The sequence below is a fragment of the Taudactylus pleione genome, unplaced genomic scaffold, assembly GCF_031769625.1.
Source record: "Taudactylus pleione unplaced genomic scaffold, aTauple2 ptg000172l, whole genome shotgun sequence".
Taxonomy (NCBI): Eukaryota; Metazoa; Chordata; class Amphibia; order Anura; family Myobatrachidae; genus Taudactylus; species Taudactylus pleione.
Window position 1 is genome coordinate 10,658,998 of NW_028284574.1, and position 11,305 is coordinate 10,670,302.

The following is an 11,305-nucleotide window of genomic DNA, read 5'->3' on the forward strand; positions in this document are numbered from 1 at the left end:
TGTGTTGGCTGCTACGATAGCCCACGAAAATCTTGCAAGTCAACCATCAAGTTTCAATACATTGGGCGGGTTTAAGAACTCTCTATACTGTAGCAAGTATTGGATATAACAAGTCGCTTGAGTTTGACATCAATAGCCCTAAAGTATATAAGCCTGTTATTCCCCATTATACAGTGAAGGTTTAGAAGGAGCTAGGTGGAGATAGCAGACGTAGTTGGTACTTTTGTTGGAGTTTGGTTAGAGGATAATACAATTACTAACTGATTATATTTGTGTATTTGTCTGTCTGGTCTATTATATATTTATTTTTTTTTGTCCTTATATTTTCTGTCAGTTTGTTTGTCTGGTGTTCTTTGTGTGTGACTGCTGTGTGCTAGTGTCTGTTTGTACTATTTCTTTGGTTTACTATAGTTTGCCTTTATCTGTTGCATGATAGCGAGTGGTAGGAGGGTGGAGGCTGAGTTTAGTGGGGAGGAGTGAGTAGGTGTCCCATCTGAGTTAGAGGAGGAGGGTGGAAGGTAGGAGGAGGCAGAGGAAGAGGCAGCAGCAGAGTGTGCCTCAGGTAAGACCAAACTAGCCGCAAGAAAGAAGAAAATGCGCACTTGTACATGCAATTGTGCCTGTGTTTGAAAGGCTGCAAGGGAGTCAGGCACACCACGCATCCCTGCCACACAAAAAAGCCTTATGGCAGGGCATGATGCGGTGAAAGTGGTGAAATCAATGACACAACGTATTGACAACTGCCGAAAGAGCTTTTCTGATGTGAAGAGATGGCTTAAGAAGAGGCTGCTGGAGGAGCTGCATGCAGTCAGAGGCACTGGTGAGGGCTTTCACTCCATGTTAACTCTCACTCATATGAGGAGTAACTCAAACAGGTCAGGCCTCCTGAAGTTCTCATGGGTGGTCCTTTCAGCCACAACCTGGTGAATAACACACAATTTGCAAACACTGTATTTGTTTTTTGTTTTTTTGTGTAGTTTTCCATGATAAGCACAAATGATGGTCACTTTTAAAATATGTCACCATTACATATGGTTTGACATGTTAAATAATGATGTCTTCAACTTTTCTGCAGGGCATTCCATGACTCTACGCCATAGTGATAGCACCACCGGAAGGGCATGGTACCTATCGGCTCACCACCTGCTGCTACCACGATCACAGCTCAGATCTGAGTCTGACTTTGAGAGGCCTGGGGTGCTGATGGGCATGGGCACTGGGCAGAGAGAGGTGCTGCCTGCTGGATGGATCTGACTGAGTCTAAAATGTGGTGCTGCTTAGTGACTATGAACTGCTGGCCTGGGATTGGGAAAGTAGAAACACAGCACCCCTGGTAAGGTTGGCTGTGGCCTGCATAGAGGTCACAGCCAGCCTGACCAGGTGGTGCTGCGTTGTTGGAATGGCTGAGTGCTGACTATAGTACTGCTGGAATGGAGAGGCATTGGTGGCCTGGGGCAGGGCATTGCTACATTTTGCCGCCACACTGAGTGAAGTGCAGTGCATTACTGGGAGCTGACTAAGGGGTCTATTTACTAAGCAGTGTTAGGAGACAGAGTGAAAAGTTATAAAAAAGTGATAAGGTGCCAGCTAATCAGCTCCCAACTGTCATTTTTCAAACACAGCCTGTGAGAGAACAGTTGGGAGCTGATTGGCTGGCACCTTATCAATTTCTTATCACTTTTCACTCTGTCTCCTAACACTGCTTAGTAAATCGACCCCTAAGTCCCATGAGAGACCACAAAAGGTCAGAGAGTCATGTGCTGAGCTCTGATTGATATAGCTCATTACATGATTCTCTGACCCATGAAGGAGATCAGCAGCAGCCTAATGGGAGGATACATCAGAGCCAGGCAGCACCAACTGGATCTTTGTAAACTTTCATGAATGCTGAGGAAGAATTGAGCCCCTGTAATAAACAGAAGCAGTGAGGTAATTACTATATTGGATACACATATGTAATACCTCACTATGCAATGTATTACGTCTCACACTGCGCAGTACTTCTACCCTGCATGTGCATGTCATGCCGGTGACCTCTGCAGCTGCTCATGAGGTCAGAAGCAGGTCACATGGGCAGTGTCTGGTGATAGGGAAGTGACATTTGGAGGTGAGCAGCAGTTGGTCGGGGAGTGCGCTGTGGTACCTGAGGATGGAGCAGGGTCGCTGCTGACCTTACAGCCAAAATAAAGACCTGTGTCACAACAGGAGAGGTGGCGCTGACTGAGGGGAGATCCTCTTCCCACCATCAAGGCTGTATTCAGTGACTGACAACAGAGACAGGTTGGGGAGTCCTTGGAGAGCCAGCTACAGACACCAGGGAAAGCTGCCTCTAATTACTTCAGTCCATCAGTGCATAAAGGAGAATAGATGAGAGCTAAAGAAGCAGTGAGCCCAGCATAGTGACTACTGAAGCTCATGAGGTAACACAATACATACCTGAGGCAAACCAACACGCCTGTACCCCAAGACATTCACATCACTAGCAGTGCAGATAGCAGAGGAGAGAGCTGTCATATTAAGCATAAAGACAGACACTGTCCAATCGCCAACTGTTAGTTCATGTGCTGTCTTACATGTATCTGTTGTCTTCTGGACTTTCCACACCTACAGCAGAGAGACAGATGGTCCCCAATCCCAGCACAGTAAACAGAAATAGCATAACAGTAAAGCTTTATGTTTCAGGAATGCAGCTTCCCAGAATGACCACGGCATTCATGCTTCTGAGGAAGGACGCCAGTCCGAAATGCGGTAAGCCAAGCCAGAGACAACGTTCTTGTGGGGATCGCTTTTGGGACCACCGTATACCTGGGAGTGGAGGAGGAGTGTCTTCTAGGACCACTGCCCCAAATGCATCTGGGATGATTCCTGAGTGAAGGAAGAATAGATAGAGGGAGCGCGGAAAGACTTGTAAAAAGGTTTATATATACAATATATATATATAATAAATACATTTTAATTAGTATTGCACATCTAGATATTTTGAATCATAATAATACATACTCATATTACTAATAATAAAACACAGTAATGAATATACAGATATATAAAAATATATAAAACCCCTGGTACCACTGTTGAAAAAAATAGTTAACATACAGTATGTGCATATGGAAAAAGGTTTTGCAGCTGGAAAAATTAAAGTTAAAATATCATACACTGTCCAGTCCAGATGGATCACAATACACTGTACATGTATTACTGTTTGTGGTCTGTTTGTTGTCAAACCAAAGATAACTTTGTAACCTCTTGTTCTCAATCAGAGACTGTCACAATGCAGTAGTTACTTTGTAAGAGAGATCGCTCTCTCTTCTTTCACAGGATATCATTTTCAGTAATAACAGTGAATGCGGTGTTCTCACATCAGGAATAAAAGACACAACACCATATTATATATTTCACCTATTGCCAGAATAAATAACTGTTTTTTTTTTAACAACATGAGCAGTATAGTTAATTGATTTCCAGTAGGATAAAGCCTTTATATGCTGCTGCTGTAGGCAATAGAAAACATATTTGTATTGAGACCGTACAGACCTGAATGGTGTGTTCTGTCCGGGAGCAATTCCTCAGATAAATTGCTACTAATTCCTGCTGTTGGTTGGGCGAGCGGGTGTGAGCTGCCTCTATCAGCTGAAACCAGCAGGAAACTATAATGGCAGCTGCCTTATTTTCTAAAGTTCTTACTGCACAGACCTCCGTTCTCGACTCCTGTAGTGATGCATGTGTATTGCGGCTGTAATATCCTGGTGATATACCGCTAACAAAAACCTGTGGTCATCTGGGAGGTGGATATCCACAGAATCAGCAGTGGTTTGGGGGGAAAAACTAAGCAATGTTCCTATACTCCTGATGCGTTTCTTGACCTCAAAAGCTGGGCATTTCTTCAGAGGAAAAAAAGATGGAAGTCCAGGATTCCTGAGTGAGACTGAACTCCAATCCACTGAGATGTAATTATATGTTTTTAGGGGCATATGTATCAAAACTTGATGAGAGATAAAATTGTGTGATATAAATCACCAACCAATCAACTTCCACTTCACAGAGATTCTTTATATAGAAAGTAAGGACTTCAATTTTGGAGTAAAAGTGGATTATCATTATATAATACATGAACTTGTGCCAAAGTGGGACATTTATTAGTTTTGGTATTCATTTTGTCATCCTCACTTTCCATACAATTTTATTTGTTCACAAGTAATCATTTGACCTCAGTTACTGTACATTTATCTTTAGTTGCTGATGAAATCCCAGCACTGTTAGGTAGCTTTAAGCAACTGCAAAGGTCACTGGAACCTGGTGGACACCGATGAGACTGCCTAGCACTAAAATAAAGGATGTTTCTGTCCTTATTGCACTTAACATTTGGGGTAAGGTTTGTCTAGGTGCAGTGTATATAGGGTATCAAGCATGGACTTTCTCAGTGGCCATGACTGTGTAGGACTTGCCTTCTGACTGGTGGAAAGAGTATATAAGCCACAACAGTAAAACCACCTGCCTAATATTCTGTAGGTCCTTCTTGTGCCAGCAAAGCAGATCTGACCTATTGAGATATGGGGGTCAATCCTATTCCATGCGAAGGGTGTGATGTGCCATTGCAATGGCATTAAAACGCTGGCAACGAAGTGGCTCATCGGACCCTTCGCAGACCGACTCGACCCTGAGCTCGCTAAACTTTGCTCACTGGCCTATGGAGCTGCAAGCAAAATTTGGTGAAATTGGGCTGCCGTAAAGTGCGGTCACTGCCGCGATGACGCGCACCAGCGAGATCATCATGGCTAATAGGATTGACCGCATGGACTCCACAAGACCTCTGAAAGTGTCCTGTGGTATCTGGCAACAAGACGTAAGCAGTAGATTCTTTGTCCTCTAAGTTGCGAGTTGGGTCCTCCATGGCTCTTACTTGTTTTTCTAACATATCCCAAAGATGCTTAATCAGATTGAGATCTGGGGAAATTGGAGGCCAAGTCAACACCTTGAACTCTTTGTCATGTTCCTTAAACCATTCCTGAACAATTTTTGCAGTGTGGCAGGGCACATTATCCTGCTGAAAGAAGCCACTGCCATCAGGGAAAACTGTTATCAGGACAGAAAACTTGTCCTGCAACAATGTTTAGGTACGTGATACATGTCAAAGTAATATCCACTTAAATGCTATGACTCAAAGTTTCCCAGCAGAACATGGGTGTGGATTGAAATATAGATAGTAAAAAGGTAGACACCAGATGTTAGACAGTCAATAAGTCAACAAGGACAAAAGGTTGACAGGAACAAAATGTCAACATATAAGAAGGTCAACAGATACAAATGGTTGACATGGTCAAAAGGTCAGCACAAAATGGTCAACACAAAAATGGTTGACACATTTTTTTTTCTAACCCTAATCTTCACCCTTACCCTAACCCTCCCCTTTGTGCCTAACCCTCCCTCCTGGTTCTCGGGGTAGGTGCCTGACCCTAACTGTCCCTTCTCATGCCTAAACTTAACCCTCCCTTCTGGTGCCTAACCCTAATAATCAGGGTAAGTGCCTAACCCTATCCCTCTGGCAAGTGCCTAACCCTAACCCCCGCAAAAAAATAATGTGCAGACCATTTTTGTGTCTGCATTTTGACCCTGTTGAACATTTGTACCTGTCAACCTTCTTACATTTCAACCTTTAACATCTGGTGTCTATCTAGACATTGTCGATCTTTTTACTGTCGATCTATAGACTAGATCCTGCAGCAGATTTCACAGAGTATTACACTGCCTCAGCTGGCTTGTCTTCTTTCCATAGTGCATTCTGGTGAACTCTCTTTCCCAGGTAAGTGATGCACACACATCCGGCCGTCCACATGATGTAAAAGAAAATATCATTAATCAGACCAGGTTTTTTCTTTGGTCTATGGTCCAGTTCTGACGCTTACATGCTCATTGTAAGTGCTTTCAGTGGTGGACAGGGGTCAGCATGGGCACTCTGACCGGTCTGCGGCTACACAGCCTCATGCACAGCAAGCTACAATGCACTGTGTTTTCTTACACCTTTCTATCATAGCCAGCATTAACTTTTCCAGCAATTTGTGCTACAGTAGCTCTTCTGTGTGATTGGACCAGATGGGCTAGTCTGCTTCCCGTTTCCATCAATAAGCCTTGGGTGCCCATGATCCTGTCGCTGATTCACCAGTTGTCCTTCCTTGGACTACTTTTGGTAGGTACTAACCACTGCATACCTCTAACACCCCACAAGACCTGCCATTTTGGAGATGCTCTGACCCAGTCATCTAGCAATCACAATTTGGCCATTGCCAAAGTCACTCAGATCCTTAGTCTTGCCCATTTTTCCTTTTTCCAGCACATTAATTTCAAGAATTAAGTGTTCACTTGCTGCCTAATATATCCCACCCCTTGACAGGTGCCATTTTAAGATAATAATATAGTCTTTCCCAAACAACAACCTCTTAAATTTCTTTCCTTAACCCTCTGTGGTTATTACTCTAATTAAAAAAAATAAACAAAAAAAATTAAATAATAATAACTCTGACCCAAACCATCTCAGAGATTACCATCTTATCTCTCAATGCCCAATGTTATCAACACTCCACAAAGACTGCACTGACTCTGGGCCTGATGCTGAAATTTACGCTAATGCAATTGCAATCTCTTATGGATCACGGTTAAATATTCTAATGCTTTCCAAAGCTGAGGCGCACCCACTGCTGCCTTCTCATATGCATCAGACGATGTACAATAGCATAAAAATCAGTAACATTGAGGCAGATCGGGCAGCCACAAAGCAAGTTTGACCTGCCTCAAACAATGTGTCTCTCTTAACATGCAGAGAGATCTCTTATGTTGCGAAGGGAATAGCAATATCTAGTTTATGCACTCTCAAGAAACTGAGTTTAAATGGTCCCGACACGCCTGTGTTTGCCTAGCCACACCCCGTTGCCTCCACCAAACGATGACTACCTGTCACTCACTTTGCAGAAGAATCCTCTGTGTGAGCGTAATGGCAAACAATGGGTCGATTTGTGCAAATATCGGTATTGCAGAAATCTCAGAATCAGGCCCAAAAGCTGGTGATTTATAGGTCAGCTTGCCTAGAATAAATTAGCAGATCAATATGTAAATGATTTAAAAAAAAAATATATTTTTTTCAGAATTTCTATAAATTGACCATTAGAGATTTTAGGGGTCTATTTACTAAGCAGTGTTAGGAGACAGAGTGAAAAGTGATAAGAAAGTGATAAGGTGCCAGCCAATCAGCTCCCAACTGTCATTTTTCAAACACAGCCTATGAGATGACAGTTGGGAGCTGATTGGCTGGCACCTTATCACTTTCTTATCACTTTTCACTCTGTCTCCTAACTCTGCTTAGTAAATAGACCCCTAAGTGAGTTATGGGTGAATAGTAATATCATACATCACTGCAGTAAAAAAAATATGGATTTTTAAAAATATTTTGTCCCTAAAAGTATTTAACTTTTCTTTTTTCCTAACATTCTACATCCTAAACTGTCAGACATTAATTAAACAAGTGTAAGTTGTACGTACAACTTTGGTACATCTTCTATGCAAATAAATTTTTTGTACTATAGTAATACAGTGTCTTTTCACTTTACATAGAGTTCAGTCTGTGCTAAAAAATGTAATATGCTACAGGCACAATTTTCCTGCTGATGTGGCAGACATCTCAACATCTGCAAAGTCTAAAAGACAGTTGGCTCGTTGGTCTAGGGGTATGATTCTCGCTTAGGGTGCGAGAGGTCCCGGGTTCAAATCCCGGACGAGCCCATCTTTTGATTCCTTTGGCCGGAATTGTAGGTATAATATTTTCATTAAATTTTACTGCACCTATAAAAATGATGCTGCCTTATTCATTCACTGCTAAGTTTTAGAATTTAAACATATAACATAAAAAAAATTTGCAAATGTGCCTTATCTTTAATTAACTTGCTATTAATATTATTATCTTTTATTTATAAAGCACAACTAGCTTCACACAATGGGATAAAATTGACAACACGAAACATACAGACAGCATATAAATTCACATAGATACAGTGTACGGCATAATTCTGTACAAAAGATAAAGGGGAGAGGCCCTGCTCATACCAAATTACAATCCATAGGGTATATGGATGGTCACAATGGAAGAAGAATGCAGAGTCTGCAGAGCTAGGAGACAGGGTGGTAAGCTAAAATGAAAAAAAAAATAGTATTAAGGTCACGCTTGAAGTCTGGGAGGCCGGATTGAATTGTATTGGATCGGGGAGGGCATGCCAGTGGTTATGAGCAGCTCCAGAAATTCTGAATGTGATAATCCAAAATGATGATCAGGGATGAGTCGTGGTTGTTGAAAGAGTGCATTACTGCGTATGCTCTAGTTCTTCTGTCCCTCCAGGGAGTCGTCATGTCCTGTCCCAAGATACATGTCATCAGATATGCTATCAGTCATCTCTACACGCCCCTTTCGTGCCATCAGACCCCTCACATGTCATCAGCCCTCTGACATGCACAACAGACCCCTCACATGCCTATCAGACCTCCCCATGTATGAAATCAAGCCCCCAACACATGCCATCTGTTATTCTCCACAAGTAAAGCATATGACTGCATTAATATCTCAATATTCATGTTTTTCTGGCAAGGTTAGCAGAAGGTCCATGGGTCCCCTAGGTACTAATTTCTAGCAGACAGCAGTAGCATATGATGAGATCTTTCCTATAGGCTACAGCGCAACAGATGCAGAAGAGCATGTGATGAACTCCTCCAATCCAAGCTCAGCTCATGCTCCTCTGATTCCTCTTACTTTTGATGGGCACACACTGGCAGATATATTGGTAGATCAATTGATTGGCCAATATATCTTGTGCCCATCAACCTGTGTGTACCAGCGATATTGTTCCCAGTGGGATGTTTATAACACATGGTTATTGGTGAGGAAATATCACGTAATTGAGTAAAGAAATGCATAACCAGATTTATAAGGTTATATAAACAAACAGCAGTTTATAATCAAAGAACATAACAGGTAGAAATACAGGCTATTGGTGCATCAATACTCAACTTACATGTGGTCAAATATGTCCTTCATATGTTCATTCATGGAAGGTTTCCTTCATATCAATAATGGATGGTCAGGCACAATGACAGGGGGTGCCTAAGGGTGCAATTGTACTGGGCCCTGAGGTCCTAGGGGCCCCTGGACTATAACCGCTACCTGCGCTGCTGCTGCAGTGATCAGCAGGGTGAGGGCATGTATGGGGCCCCTGCTGAACACTGCAGCAGCAAGTCAAGTGGCGGGCTGGTCCGGGGGACCATCTGCCTCCCGGCCAGAAGAAATTAACTGCAGTTAGCCCACATGCTGCATATACACATAGCGGCAGGGCTGGCCTGGTCTGTCACTAACTGCTGCACTCCATGGCTTGGAGAAGCTGCTCAGCACTGTGTTGGTGGTGGGTTTACTGCCTGATGACTCCTTGATCTCTCAGCCAGTGATCCGAGGAGTCTGATGGCACAGTGTAGGATGGGGGAGCACAGTGTGGGATGAGGGATGGGAGAGCACAGTGTGGGATAGGGGATGGTAGAGCACCGTGTAGGATAAGGGATGGGAGAGCACAGTGTGGGTTGGGGGATGGGAGAGCACAGTGTGGGTTGGGGGATGGGTGAGCACAGGGTGGGATGCGAGAGCATAGTGTGATATGGGGGATGGGAGGGCACAATGTGAGATGGGGGAGCACAATGTGGGATAGGAGAGAACATTGTGGGATGAGGTATGAGAGAGTATAGTGTTAGATGGGAAAGCACAGTGGGCTATGGACACACAGTGTGGGATGGGGAGTTTATGTGTGTGTGTAATATATATATATATATATATATATATGCACAGGAGCTACCAGCCACCATGCTGCTTAGGTTAAATCCACCAAGAATCAAGTAGCCAGCGGAGTCAAGCCAGCCCCGAGAGGCATGGTGAGCTGAGGGGTGTCGCTGACCCAAAGAATAGACACCCAAGCAGAGACACCGAGGCAGGAAGACATAGAATAAGGTAAGTGTGTGGCATGGAGGGACACTGTGAGGGCAGGTGGACCCGGGAGAGGGGGCTGGTGGACCTGGGCCCCTCCAACTATCCCAGGCCAGGGTAATTAGTACCCGCTCCCCACCCTCTCTGTGCCCCTGCCCAGACCACACTCTTCATATACTCTCTTTCTTGCTGACCACACTACTCTGTGTCTATCTCACACTGACCATTCTTGGCATGTGGTTTACTCACTCCATATAAGGTACTTTTATTACTGACTGTTTCTTATGAGCTCACTGCACCTAGGTCCCTTAATGTCCTGTTTGATCTAACAGTTGCCCATTATCTAAACATAAACATGAACAAATACTGCACGGGGCCTGGTGTGGGCCAGGGAGTGATGCCGCCCCTAACCTCCCTCTTACCTGTCAGCAGCCCAGCACAAGCTGTTGTGTGCTGGGCTGCCATGGGAGACCAGGGAGACTGCTCGCTACTGCTGAGCAACAGCATCAGTCTCCTCTGCCTGTGGAGGGGAGCGATCACACAGCTCACAGCACCACCTCCCCAGTGTGCAGCGCTGTGGTTTTATTTATTTTTTCTCAGGGGCATGGCAACACCTCAAGCGATTAGGCCATGCCCCCCAATAGTAATGGAACCCAGGATGGCTCTCTACGGTCCTGGCCAGCACACTGAAAAGTCACAAGAGCCGCCAGATGACAACAGCGAATGTGCAAAGCTTGCAATGAAAAAAAAACCCACGAAAACACAGAGAAGACCTGATAGCTGAACCTGCATATATCGCAACAGATGCGATCTATAGTGATAAGTAACAATTCTTTACCGCAGCTCTTCATGAATAGACCCCAAAATGCTGTATCCTTCAATAAGATTATATATTCATATATAGACAAATATGATAATACTGATATTATGTTCTTTGTGATATGAATGATCAATAGCGTTATGTGGTGTTAGCAAAATTGTCTCCTGCAGTTCTGCCCCAGTTTTCCCAACTGTTTTACAGAAGGGCTGATGGAGGTGTTACATTATAATTAGTTTAAAAATAAGATACCTGTACAGTTTTATTTTTTCTTATTTTAATTAATTATACTGTAATTAGACTATATTGTTATACTTTTAGATGCAGTGACTAGGTAGCACATGTACAGGTAGAAGTTACTGCTGGGGCAGATACAACCTGTAGTGACTGCATTTTCATATATAAATTATAGCCATACGCATATTACAATAATAATAATAATAATAATAATAATAATAATAATAATAATAATAATAATAATAATA

General features: G+C 43.3%; 1 non-coding gene across 1 annotated transcript; it reads left to right on the top strand.

The window, feature by feature from the left end:
- The first annotated feature begins 7,698 nt into the window (after positions 1 to 7,698).
- Positions 7,699 to 7,770, top strand: TRNAP-AGG (transfer RNA proline (anticodon AGG)). Its single transcript has one exon. It is a non-coding gene; the product is annotated as a tRNA-Pro (tRNA).
- The last annotated feature ends 3,535 nt before the right edge of the window (positions 7,771 to 11,305 follow it).